The following is a 13,711-nucleotide window of genomic DNA, read 5'->3' as shown; positions in this document are numbered from 1 at the left end:
ACGGTCGTGTGCATGAGGCCTTAATCAGACAGATTATTTGCCTAAACTTGTCTTTATTTGATTCATTTTGGCCTTGGGTAAAGTGTAGCATTAAGCCGATCAGCGCGCCCGGGGCTCAGAATACTATGGATTTCACAGGGAGGTTTGTGTGATTTATGCTCAACGGGGAAAAGAAGAAGGGAAGGTTATTGTGTGCAGAAAAGGTCACAACAAAATACAGTGGAAAAAAATCCAAAAGCAGAAGGATTAGCTGTCAGTGACTAAAGAAATCAATGCATTGATGGTACAGAATGTAGTCACCTTCATATTCTGCAGCATTATTACAGTTTTGCTTCATTTTTTATTGTTTTATTTTTCACTGCATTTAAGTGCAAAATATTCACAAAGTCAAATCAATTAATTAAAAAAGATAAGCACAATACACCGCCCCCGCAGAACCAGATACCACAGTGCAGCACAATATACCGCCCCCGCAGAACCAGATACCACAGTGCAGCACAATATACGGCCCCCGCAGAACCAGATACCACAGTGCAGCACAATACACCGCCCCCGCAGAACCAGATACCACAGTGCAGCACAATACACCGCCCCCGCAGAACCAGATACCACAGTGCAGCACAATATACTGCCCCCGCAGAACCAGATACCACAGTGCAGCACAATATACTGCCCCAGCAGAACCAGATACCACAGTGCAGCACAATACACCGCCCCCGCAGAACCAGATACCACAGTGCAGCACAATATACTGCCCCAGCAGAACCAGATACCACAGTGCAGCACAATATACTGCCCCCGCAGAACCAGATACCACAGTGCAGCACAATATACCGCCCCCGCAGAACCAGATACCACAGTGCAGCACAATATACTGCCCCCGCAGAACCAGATACCTATAGTGCAGCACAATATACTGCCCCCCGCAGAACCAGATACCTATAGTGCAGCACAATATACTGCCCCCGCAGAACCAGATACCACAGTGCAGCACAATATACTGCCCCCGCAGAACCAGATACCACAGTGCAGCACAATATACTGCCCCAGCAGAACCAGATACCACAGTGCAGCACAATATACTGCCCCAGCAGAACCAGATACCACAGTGCAGCACAATATACTGCCCCCGCAGAACCAGATACCACAGTGCAGCACAATATACTGCCCCCGCAGAACCAGATACCACAGTGCAGCACAATATACTGCCCCCGCAGAACCAGATACCACAGTGCAGCACAATATACCGCCCCCGCAGAACCAGATACCACAGTGCAGCACAATATACCGCCCCCGCAGAACCAGATACCACAGTGCAGCACAATATACCGCCCCAGCAGAACCAAATACCACAGTGCAGCACAATATACAGCCCCCGCAGAACCAGATACCACAGTGCAGCACAATATACCGCCCCCGCAGAACCAGATACCACAGTGCAGCACAATATACGGCCCCCGCAGAACCAGATACCACAGTGCAGCACAATATACCGCCCCCGCAGAACCAGATACCACAGTGCAGCACAATACACCGCCCCCCCAGAACCAGATACCACAGTGCAGCACAATATACTGCCCCCGCAGAACCAGATACCACAGTGCAGCACAATATACTGCCCCAGCAGAACCAGATACCACAGTGCAGCACAATACACCGCCCCCGCAGAACCAGATACCACAGTGCAGCACAATATACTGCCCCAGCAGAACCAGATACCACAGTGCAGCACAATATACTGCCCCCGCAGAACCAGATACCACAGTGCAGCACAATATACCGCCCCCGCAGAACCAGATACCACAGTGCAGCACAATATACTGCCCCCGCAGAACCAGATACCTATAGTGCAGCACAATATACTGCCCCCGCAGAACCAGATACCTATAGTGCAGCACAATATACTGCCCCCGCAGAACCAGATACCACAGTGCAGCACAATATACTGCCCCCGCAGAACCAGATACCACAGTGCAGCACAATATACTGCCCCAGCAGAACCAGATACCACAGTGCAGCACAATATACTGCCCCAGCAGAACCAGATACCACAGTGCAGCACAATATACTGCCCCCGCAGAACCAGATACCACAGTGCAGCACAATATACTGCCCCCGCAGAACCAGATACCACAGTGCAGCACAATATACTGCCCCCGCAGAACCAGATACCACAGTGCAGCACAATATACCGCCCCCGCAGAACCAGATACCACAGTGCAGCACAATATACCGCCCCAGCAGAACCAAATACCACAGTGCAGCACAATATACTGCCCCCGCAGAACCAGATACCACAGTGCAGCACAATATACTGCCCCCGCAGAACCAGATACCACAGTGCAGCACAATATACTGCCCCCGCAGAACCAAATACCACAGTGCAGCACAATATACTGCCCCCGCAGAACCAGATACCACAGTGCAGCACAATATAGCGCCCCCGCAGAACCAGATACCACAGTGCAGCACAATATACCGCCCCCGCAGAACCAGATACCACAGTGCAGCACAATATACCGCCCCCGCAGAACCAGATACCACAGTGCAGCACAATATACCGCTCCAACAGAACCAACTGCCTCAGAACGGTAATACAGGTGAATTCAGCAGGGGCACCTGCACCAGCCGCCGGCCAAGTACATAAGTGCTTAATACCCCCAGCATTAACTGTGGGCACTTGGGACCATTACTTCTCGGACAGGTGGCGGTGAGGAGGGCTCAGGCGGCCCCCTGGCATTGTCCCCCTTGGAAGTTTCCATGTAGTTTATATTGAAAATCAGTCAGACCAAAAATGGAAGGGATCAGGAATTGCTAGGTCATACAAGTAAAAGGCTGCTTCTTTTCTCCAGACACTGCTGCACTTCCGTATGTTTGGTTGTACCCAGTACTGCTGCTCCTGCCCATGGCGGGGGTCTCCGTAGTCGAACCCCCACTGATTAAAAAGCAATGTGCTATCCTACTTTTGACTCATTCAGTAACATGATCCACAGCAGGGTGTCTTTATGCGCTGAGTCTACCAGAGCCATTAACAGCAGCTTGTCCAGCAGGGGGGCTGCAGGGGGTATGGGGCCCCCGTTCTCCTGACCATTTAATTTAAATTGCAACAATTTTATTCATTTTTTTCATACGATAAAGTGAAAGGAGATAAATATTTTTAGGATTAAAAAAAAAAAAAAACTATAAAAAAAAAAAAAAAAAAAAAAACTTCTAGGGCTGGTCATGACTTTTCTTTCTTGATCTGGAACCTTTTATAATATTGCAGATCTATAATAATCCTTTACCAACTCCCCTCCCCCCCCCTCACCCAAACACTGGGCACCAAAATAAATTACTAACTAAGGCTACTTTCACACTAGCGTTCGGGTGTCCGCTCGTGCGCACCGTTTGAAGGGGCTCACGAGCGGCCCCGAACGCATCCGTCTGGCCCCAATGCATTCTCAGTGGAGGCGGATCCGCTCAGAATGCATCCGCCTGCCAGCGTTCAGCCTCCGCTCCGCTCAGTGAGCGGACACCTGAACGCTGCTTGCAGCGTTCGGGTGTCCGCCTGGCCGTGCGGAGGCGAGCGGATCCGTCCAGACTTACAATGTAAGTCAATGGGGACGGATCCGCTTGAAGATGACACAATATGGCTCAATCTTCAAGCGGATCCGTTCCCCATTGACTTTCAATGTAAAGTCTGAACGGATCCGCTCAGACAACTTTCACACTTAGAAAATTTTCTAAGTTTTAATGCAGACGCATCCGTTCTGAACGGATGCGAACGTCTGCATTATCGGAGCGGATCCGTCTGATGAAACATCAGACGGATCCGCTCCGAACGCTAGTGTGAAAGTAGCCTTAAATTGTTGACAAAAAGTCTGTATTACACAACAGCTCGATGTGGCAGACGACTGTCGGGAGGGAAGAGTTGCTTCCCGGCAATGGCCTGCTCGCTAGCGGAGGAGACAGCTGCCATTACATGCAGTGCTCTCCAAGCCATTGCTCGTCCCCATGCGGTCTAGTTATTAGACAGCACGATAATTTTATTAACATGCAAAAGATCTGGACTGCCTGACGATCGATTTGCTCGTTCATCGGGCAATCGGCGGCAGTATTACACTGCAAGATGATCACTAACGTGCATCCATGCGAATGCTCGTTAGCAAATATCTGCTGAAAAATCAGGCAGTGTAATACAGGCTTTAAAACTCATCAATCTCTCCATCAACGTGAATAATAAAAAGGTCAAACCTAAAGAGGGATCATATCTCCCCTCCGCACGTTATGCGCTTCCACCAGAACAGATAGGTGACCTTTTAAAAAGAACAATATCAAGTTTTAGTTTAGTCTCAAGATATTTAACTTTTTCCTTAAAATATCCCATCTCTAAATTCACACCATTATGAGAACTTGATATGAACGTCCAAAACACACACTAGATTGGCTCCTCATGGGACGGCCGAAGCGCTCTTCTGATTAGGATCGGCCCGTCATTGCTCCTTACCACCAGTAGAGGTCCTCACCATTGATGTAAACTGAACGGTAGAAGTCGGACCAGCCCCAGGATGGAGGCTTTATGGAGAACTGGCTCATAAATAAGGACAGAAGGTCGAAAACCCCTTGAAGCGATAATCAGCGACTAATAATTAGAAATGTTGGGATGTGAAATAAAGCAATAACTGTAAAGGTCGACTAAAGATTTACGTCCCAACGACGTCAATAGATTCCATTCTATCAGTAGATTCAATAGGAATAGTACAGCTGCCCCGATTATATGTATTTTTCATTGTTTTATTTCATGGGCGTCTTCATAATCCTGTCATACACTGTACACGACCACCTGCCACGACCACCGGTCCTTCATCAGCAGCCGCGTCTTTGTTCTTGTTAGTGCCTGCAGGTTCGAAAGCATGAACTGTACTCAAATCATTTTGGGTCCTTCTTTCTGGGAAACATGGAGTTTACTTTTATATCATTTCCTATAGGTTCTTTTTATATAGGGGATATATCGTTTATATGCTGCAGATAAACGCTGCGGGTAACTGTGGCCCTTATTTTCTGAGTTCTTTATTGCTTTTGTCTTATGTAATCATTGATTTCTTATACATTGGGAGTGTGGTGGGATTTGTTTTTTAACAATTTTTGTTATACATTGCGTATATATATTTTTTATTGCCGATTTTCCTTGTTGCTGACATATTGGCCCAGTTACAGGGGAAATAGCCTCCAGAGCCTCACTCCATGGCTGATCTTGCTGCTTCCAGCACGGCTTACCCAAAGCTCGGAGTCTCTATCTCACTATTCCAGCTCCCTGCTCCTGTACAGTCGGTGTACAGCCACAGACGCTGCAATTCACGATGGATGCACAGTACAGGATCGTGTCAGCACTGTACTGTGTGCGCTGATCAAAGAGGTGATATATAATGGCCCCTCTGTATTATTAGGATATATAATGGCCCCTCTGTATTATTAGGATATATAATGCCCCTCTGTATTATTAGTGTATATAATGGCCCCTCTGTATTATTAGGATATATAATGGCCCCTCTGTATTATTAGGATATATAATGGCCCCTCTGTATTATTCGGATATATAATGGCCCCTCTGTATTATTCGGATATATAATGGCCCCTCTGTATTATTCGGATATATAATGGCCCCTCTGTATTATTAGGATATATAATGGCCCCTCTGTATTATTCGGATATATAATGGCCCCTCTGTATTATTATATATATAATGTCCCCTCTGTATTATTAGTATATAATGTCCCCTCTGTATTATTAGTATATATATAATGGCCCCTCTGTATTATTAGTATATATAATGGCCCCCTCTGTATTATTAGGATATATAATGTGCCCTCTGTATTATTAGTATATATAATGCCCCCTCTGTATTATTAATATATTTAATGGCCCCTCTGTATTATTAGGATATATAATGGCCCCTCTGTATTATTAGTATATATAATGGCCCCTCTGTATTATTCGGATATATAATGCCCCCTCTGTATTATTAATATATTTAATGGCCCCTCTGTATTATTAGGATATATAATGGCCCCTCTGTATTATTAATATATATAATGGCCCCTCTGTATTATTAGGATATATAATGGCCCCCTCTGTATTATTAGGATATATAATGGCCCCCTCTGTATTATTAGGATATATAATGGCCCCTCTGTATTATTAGGATATATAATGGCCCCTCTGTATTATTAGTATATATAATGCCCCCTCTGTATTATTAGTATATATAATGGCCCCCTCTGTATTATTAGGATATATAATGCCCCCTCTGTATTATTAGGATATATAATGGCCCCTCTGTATTATTAGTATATATAATGCCCCCTCTGTATTATTAGTATATATAATGGCCCCTCTGTATTATTAGTATATATAATGGCCCCTCTGTATTATTAGTATATATAATGTCCCCTCTGTATTATTAGTATATAATGTCCCCTCTGTATTATTAGTATATATATAATGGCCCCTCTGTATTATTAGTATATATAATGGCCCCCTCTGTATTATTAGGATATATAATGTGCCCTCTGTATTATTAGTATATATAATGCCCCCTCTGTATTATTAATATATTTAATGGCCCCTCTGTATTATTAGTATATATAATGGCCCCTCTGTATTATTCGGATATATAATGCCCCCTCTGTATTATTAATATATTTAATGGCCCCTCTGTATTATTAGGATATATAATGGCCCCTCTGTATTATTAATATATATAATGGCCCCTCTGTATTATTAGGATATATAATGGCCCCCTCTGTATTATTAGGATATATAATGGCCCCCTCTGTATTATTAGGATATATAATGGCCCCTCTGTATTATTAGGATATATAATGGCCCCTCTGTATTATTAGTATATATAATGCCCCCTCTGTATTATTAGTATATATAATGGCCCCCTCTGTATTATTAGGATATATAATGCCCCCTCTGTATTATTAGGATATATAATGGCCCCTCTGTATTATTAGGATATATAATGGCCCCTCTGTATTATTAGTATATATAATGCCCCCTCTGTATTATTAGTATATATAATGGCCCCTCTGTATTATTAGTATATATAATGCCCCCTCTGTATTATTAGTATATATAATGGCCCCTCTGTATTATTAGTATATATAATGGCCCCTCTGTATTATTAGGATATATAATGCCCCCTCTGTATTATTCGGATATATAATGGCCCCTCTGTATTATTCGGATATATAATGGCCCCTCTGTATTATTAGTATATATAATGCCCCCTCTGTATTATTAGTATATATAATGGCCCCTCTGTATTATTAGTATATATAATGGCCCCCTCTGTATTATTAGGATATATAATGCCCCCTCTGTATTATTCGGATATATAATGCCCCCTCTGTATTATTAGTATATATAATGCCCCCTCTGTATTATTAGTATATATAATGCCCCCTCTGTATTATTCGGATATATAATGGCCCCTCTGTATTATTCGGATATATAATGGCCCCTCTGTATTATTCGGATATATAATGGCCCCTCTGTATTATTCGGATATATAATGGCCCCTCTGTATTATTCGGATATATAATGGCCCCTCTGTATTATTCGGATATATAATGGCCCCTCTGTATTATTCGGATATATAATGGCCCCTCTGTATTATTAGTATATATAATGCCCCCTCTGTATTATTCGGATATATAATGGCCCCTCTGTATTATTAGGATATATAATGCCCCTCTGTATTATTAGGATATATAATGCCCCTCTGTATTATTAGGATATATAATGGCCCCTCTGTATTATTAGGATATATAATGGCCCCTCTGTATTATTAGGATATATAATGCCCCCTCTGTATTATTAATATATTTAATGGCCCCCTCTGTATTATTCGGATATATAATGGCCCCCTCTGTATTATTAGGATATATAATGGCCCCCTCTGTATTATTAGGATATATAATGGCCCCCTCTGTATTATTAGGATATATAATGGCCCCCTCTGTATTATTAATATATTTAATGGCCCCCTCTGTATTATTTGGATATATAATGGCCCCCCTCTGTATTATTCGGATATATAATGGCCCCCTCCGCATCTCAGCTGCGCCCTCCAGCGCTGCGTCATCACGTTATCTTGCGAGACCCAGCGCAGGATGTCATGATGATGTCATTGCAATCTGAATAGAAGGGCTCCCATCTGGTGGACAGCCCGGCAACCCCAGTTATAATTGGCACTCAGGGTGTACCCCCTCCCCCCTCCTTGGCACGCCCCCAGTTCTGAACTCCCAGGTCCTCCACCAACAACCTCTGGTTGATGCATCATCATTTTCATTGCTGGATGGAGTTCTCCTTTAAGAACGTGTTCTGTCCCTCACTACCTCATAAGCCGTTTCTTTCATCTCTAAAAGTAACAAAGTATCTTAGAAGAGATTCACAAGTTAATTAATACCCAATAATGAGTTTACTGACGCTCTAAATACACGACTATAATGATTCCAGCTTCACCTCAGCGATCCTCTTCATCTAATTTTGTGCAAAATGCATAAAAAAAAATAAAAAAAATTCTAAAATCGCCGCAAAAGGCAAATACAATCTCCCCAAGTGTCCTGAGAAGAATTCTATTTCTGGAGTAAAATAATGGGGATTGATGAGGGGACCCGCAGCGCTGCAGCCTGCCATAATAATTGAGTAAACCGGATTTAATTATAGTGGATCCCCGATGGGGCGATGAAATATAAGTTCATTAAAGAGGCAGATAGGGAAGGTGGTGACCTGTTCCGTTAAATTAATTGTACCTGGAAAATGGAAAGTCTGATAAAATGATCAGGATGAATATTCAGAATTATATTAAGGGTTCTGCAATGTAAAGGGCACAAGAGAGACCCGTGTATAGCGGGCGACCCACAGAGAAGGGCCTTCCGGGGTCAACATCCTGTGTATAGCGGGCGACCCACATAGAAGGGCCTTCCGGGGTCAACATCCTGTGTATAGCGGGCGACCCACAGAGAAGGGCCTTCCGGGGTCAACATCCTGTGTATAGCGGGCGACCCACAGAGAAGGGCCTTCCGGGGTCAACATCCTGTGTATAGCGGGCGACCCACAGAGAAGGGCCTTCCGGGGGCAACATCCTGTGTATAGCGGGCGACCCACAGAGAAGGGCCTCCCGGGGTCAACATCCTGTGTATAGCGGGCGACCAACAGAGAAGGGCCTTCCGGGGGCAACATCCTGTGTATAGCGGGCGACCCACAGAGAAGGGCCTTCCGGGGGCAACATCCTGCCAGCAAACAAAAGGGACATCCATGTGAGGGCGTCTATTAGACATGTGGACCATATAGGCAGCTGCTATGGGGTCACGTATTGGGAGCTACTACAGAACAGGGGCCCTTTCACCCTGTGCATAGCGAAATCCGGGACTGAACCGCCAGGACTGTTGGGAGGTGGTGCGGCCATATGGACTTTTGCTTTGGGGCTCAGTAATTACAATGACCAGTGAAGATAAGCTTCTATCCTGAGCAGGGGCGGATTAAGTGCAGGATAGGCCCGGGGCCGTCTACACAACTTGGGGCCTCCCTCCCTCCATTTTAGTTTTTTTTGTATGAAGAGGCCGCGGAGCTTCATGAGCGCCACAGTCTCTTCTTAGGCCATATGACATCTTCAGACTAAAAAAAATACCCCAAATTACCCCAAATTGGGTCCTAAACTGAAAAAATTTGGTTGCCAAATTTAAAATGCATATAATTATAATAAAAAGGACATGGAGGAGAATACAGCACCACATACCTCTTACATCCAGGGACATCTCCTGTCATGTAGACCTTCTCTTTCCTCTTCTCCTCCATTTGACCCAGACCGCCATGACTAATTCTCTCAGCCGCATCTCGTCTCTATAGTTTGTAACACAGACACGTTAGATTTCTCAATTTTTACATCAACCTCCCCGTCCTGGTGTCCCCACAGCGTCATCCTGCTGCCACCCCCAATACTGTGCCCGTTGTGCCCCCCAATGCCCCAGGTACTATACTGCTGAAAAAATAGTGACCCCAGGAGACATAATTGGGGTAATTTATCAAACTGGTGTAAAGTAGAACTGGATTCAAATATGAAAGGTGGAATCTGATTGGCTGCTATGGGCGACTAAGCCAGTTCTACTTTACACCAGTCTGATAAATGACCCCAAATGTCCCTATAGTGTCCACAGCAGTTATAATGTCCTCTAGAGACCCCAGTAATAATAACACCCTATACTGTGCTCCAGGCAATAATCCCTGTATAGTGTCCCCAGAAATAATAGAATGGCCCCTACAGTGCCTCCCCAATAGCAACACCCCCCCATATAGTAATCCCCCCATAGTAATTTGCCCCCACACTGCCCAATATACTAATTTCCCCCCCACAAAACAATTCCCCCACACTGCCCCATATAGTAATTTGCCCCCACATAGTAGTCCCTCCCATAATAATTTGCCCCCACATTCCCCCCCCCCCCCGATGTACTTGATGTCTCTTCACTATTATTTCCTCCTGTGTCCCCTCCCCACATGTCCCCCAAAGTAAGCACATGAAATAAAATAAAAAATTAAAAAGCTAAATACTCACCTATGTCCAGGGCCAGGCGCTTGCTCGCAGAGGCAGGTGCGCACACGTCACAGTGCTGCGTCCCGGCACAGGTGCGCGATGATGTCATCACGCCCGCCTGCATCGGGATTTCACTACCGCATAGACCTCAGGCCTTCTAGGCCTAATGCCTATGGCGGTGATCGGCGACGGGACAGGAAGCTATGCGCTCCCGTGCCCTGCCGCAGTATGTTGGCGTTCGGGTCGGTGCTGGGCCCGGGGCTGCCGACCCGAACGTCCCTATTGTTATCGGCCACTGGTCCTCAGTGGGCAGTGTAGACCTCGACATAAACCTAGGAGCAGTGATGGCTAACCTCCGGCACTCCAGATGTGGCGAAACTACAACTCCCAGTATGCTCCATTCATTTCTATGGAGTTCTGAGAACAGCCAAGCACGTGTACATCTTGAGAGTTGTAGTTTTACCACAGCTGGAGTGCTGGAGGATAGCCGTCACAGATCTAGGTCCATAGATTCTCTCCTCCACAGGAACGGAAAGGAAGGAGGCAAAGTAGCCCAGTTTCTACATGTAGGGTCTGCCCTAAAGGCAGCAGCTTGGGGCTCAGTAAAACGCCACCCCCGCTCATGGGTAGCATAGTCCCAGTGGTCAGACTCTGCACTGAGCACAGGGGACCAGTCTGGATGGAGACAGTCCAGTTAGCAGACACATGACACCAGTACATGCACCGTCCATGCAGTGGGTGCAGGGTGCGCCTCCTCAGTATTCCCGCCGCTGCGCGCATCACTGCAAATAAATGATGGGAATTACGCCATTTAGAGTGAAAGTAAAGCAATGTACCGTCGAGGGGATCACCTAAGGGTTAACCAACTCCGCGCTATACGGGGGGATCCTGAATTTATATGGAGCTAAAACATAACTTTTAATAACAAATTCAATAAAATAGATCACCCTGAAGATAAACCCATAAGTCTACCCTAACACAGGACCGCGGGCGCGCGGCGGCATCCAATAAAACCGCTCGTCCTGCCAGTTCTTTGGTGGGTTCCGTGGCATATCAAAATCCCCGGAAGATTGCTCCGATATTGTGCCTGTGCTGGATGCTGGAGAGATGACGGCGTTTGGGATAAGTTGTCCCTACAAGACGGGGGCTATTCTGTCAGCTTAACACCCATTTTTCAGGTGACAGAAACCCTTTATTGCCCACAGGGGGGCTGCTTTGTACCCATCCATGGACCCCCTTTTTGCCCGGTACCTATATGTTTTCCTCGGATGAGTCTTTATTTCTCATCTAAAAAAGCAAAACGTGCACGTAGGGGAAAGGATAGGCTAGGGCTGAATAGGGTCATTTTATTAGGGCAAGGTTCCGGACGGGTTCGCGGGTGCTCCGTGGTTAGGACATCAGGGCCAGAATAGCCCCCGTCTTGTAGGGACAACTTATCCCAAACGCCGTCATCTCTCCAGCATCTAGCACAATATCGGTGCAATCTTCCGGGGATTTTGATGTGCCACGGAACCCACCAAGGAACTGGTAGGACGAGCGGTTTTATTGGATGCCGCCGCCGCCGCGCGCCCCCGGTCCTGTGTTAGGGTAGACTTATGGGTTTATCTTCAGGGCGATCTATTTTATTGAATTTGTTATTAAAAGTTATGTTTTAGCTCCATATAAATTCAGGATCCCCCCGTATAGCGCTGAATTATGCTGTTTACGCTTTATTTAGACGTCCCCATTTCAGGACCCGAGTGCGGACATTGATGGATGAAGAGGAGAGCGCTGCGGCGGGAGGTGGGAACAACTCCATCCGCACAAATGGCGGGATATCATGGAAATGTTCTGCGTTCACTCCACACTGAATAAACGGATGTCTCATAGGAAAAGTATCCTGGGACTAAACCTGTGCGTGCTGTCCGCTACATGATCCAGCCGGGACCTCATCATCAGCATCACTGGAGAGCACACCTCACTAAGATCAGCACACTCCTCCCCTGAAATCCTCTGTGCTGCTGGTGGCCCTGCTCCTTCCACTATGTAACTCTCAGCCTGTGACCACCACAAGATCAGCACACTCCTCTCCTGAAATCCTCTGTGCTGCTGGGAGGACCCTGCTCCTTCCACTATGTAACTCTCAGCCTGTGACCACCACAAGATCAGCACACTCCTCTTCTGAAATCCTCTGTGCTGCTGGGGAACCTGCTCCTTCCACTATGTAACTCTCAGCCTGTGACCTCCACAAGATCATTGCAATCCTCCCCTGAAATCCTCTGTGCTGCTGGGAGGACCCTGCTCCTTCCACTATGCAACTCTCAGCCTGTGACCTCCACAAGATCAGCACACTCCTCCCCTGAAATCCTCTGTGCTGCTGGGAACCCTACTCCTTCCACTATGTAACTCTCAGCCTGTGATCTCCACAAGATCAGCGCACTCCTCTCCTGAAATCCTATGTGCTGCTGGCGGCCCTGCTCCTTCCACTATGTAACACTCAGCCTGTGACCTCCCCCAAGATCAGCACACTCCTCTCCTGAAATCCTCTGTGCTGCTGGCGGCCCTGCTCCTTCCACTATGTAACTCTCAGCCTGTGACCTCCACAAGATCAGCACACTCCTCTCCTGAAATCCTCTGTGCTGCTGGGGAACCTGCTCCTTCCACTATGTAACTCTCAGCCTGTGACCTCCACAAGATCATTGCAATCCTCCCCTGAAGTCCTCTGTGCTGCTGGGAGGACCCTGCTCCTTCCACTATGCAACTCTCAGCCTGTGACCTCCACAAGATCAGCACACTCCTCCCCTGAAATCCTCTGTGCTGCTGGGAACCCTACTCCTTCCACTATGTATCTCTCAGCCTGTGACCTGCACACTCCTCTCCTAAGATTTTAACCCTGACTAGATCCATCTCAGTCTTTGTCCATTTCTAGGATACATTCACACGACCGTAAGCGTTTTGAAGTCCGCAAAACACGGATACCGGCCGCGTGCAGTCCGCATTTTGTGGACCGAACATGGCCGGCGCTATATAGAGCCCCCAACCGCAGGCAAGAATAGGACATGCTCTATCATTTTTGCGGGGCCGTGGAACGGAACAACGGATGCGGAGAGCAAACTGTGTGATGTCGGCATCTTTTGTGACCCCATGGGA

This window comes from Bufo bufo, chromosome 10, assembly GCF_905171765.1.
Source record: "Bufo bufo chromosome 10, aBufBuf1.1, whole genome shotgun sequence".
In the NCBI taxonomy this organism is placed as follows: Eukaryota; Metazoa; Chordata; class Amphibia; order Anura; family Bufonidae; genus Bufo; species Bufo bufo.
The sequence above is the reverse complement of the archived record's forward strand: the minus strand, read 5'-3'. Positions refer to the sequence as shown.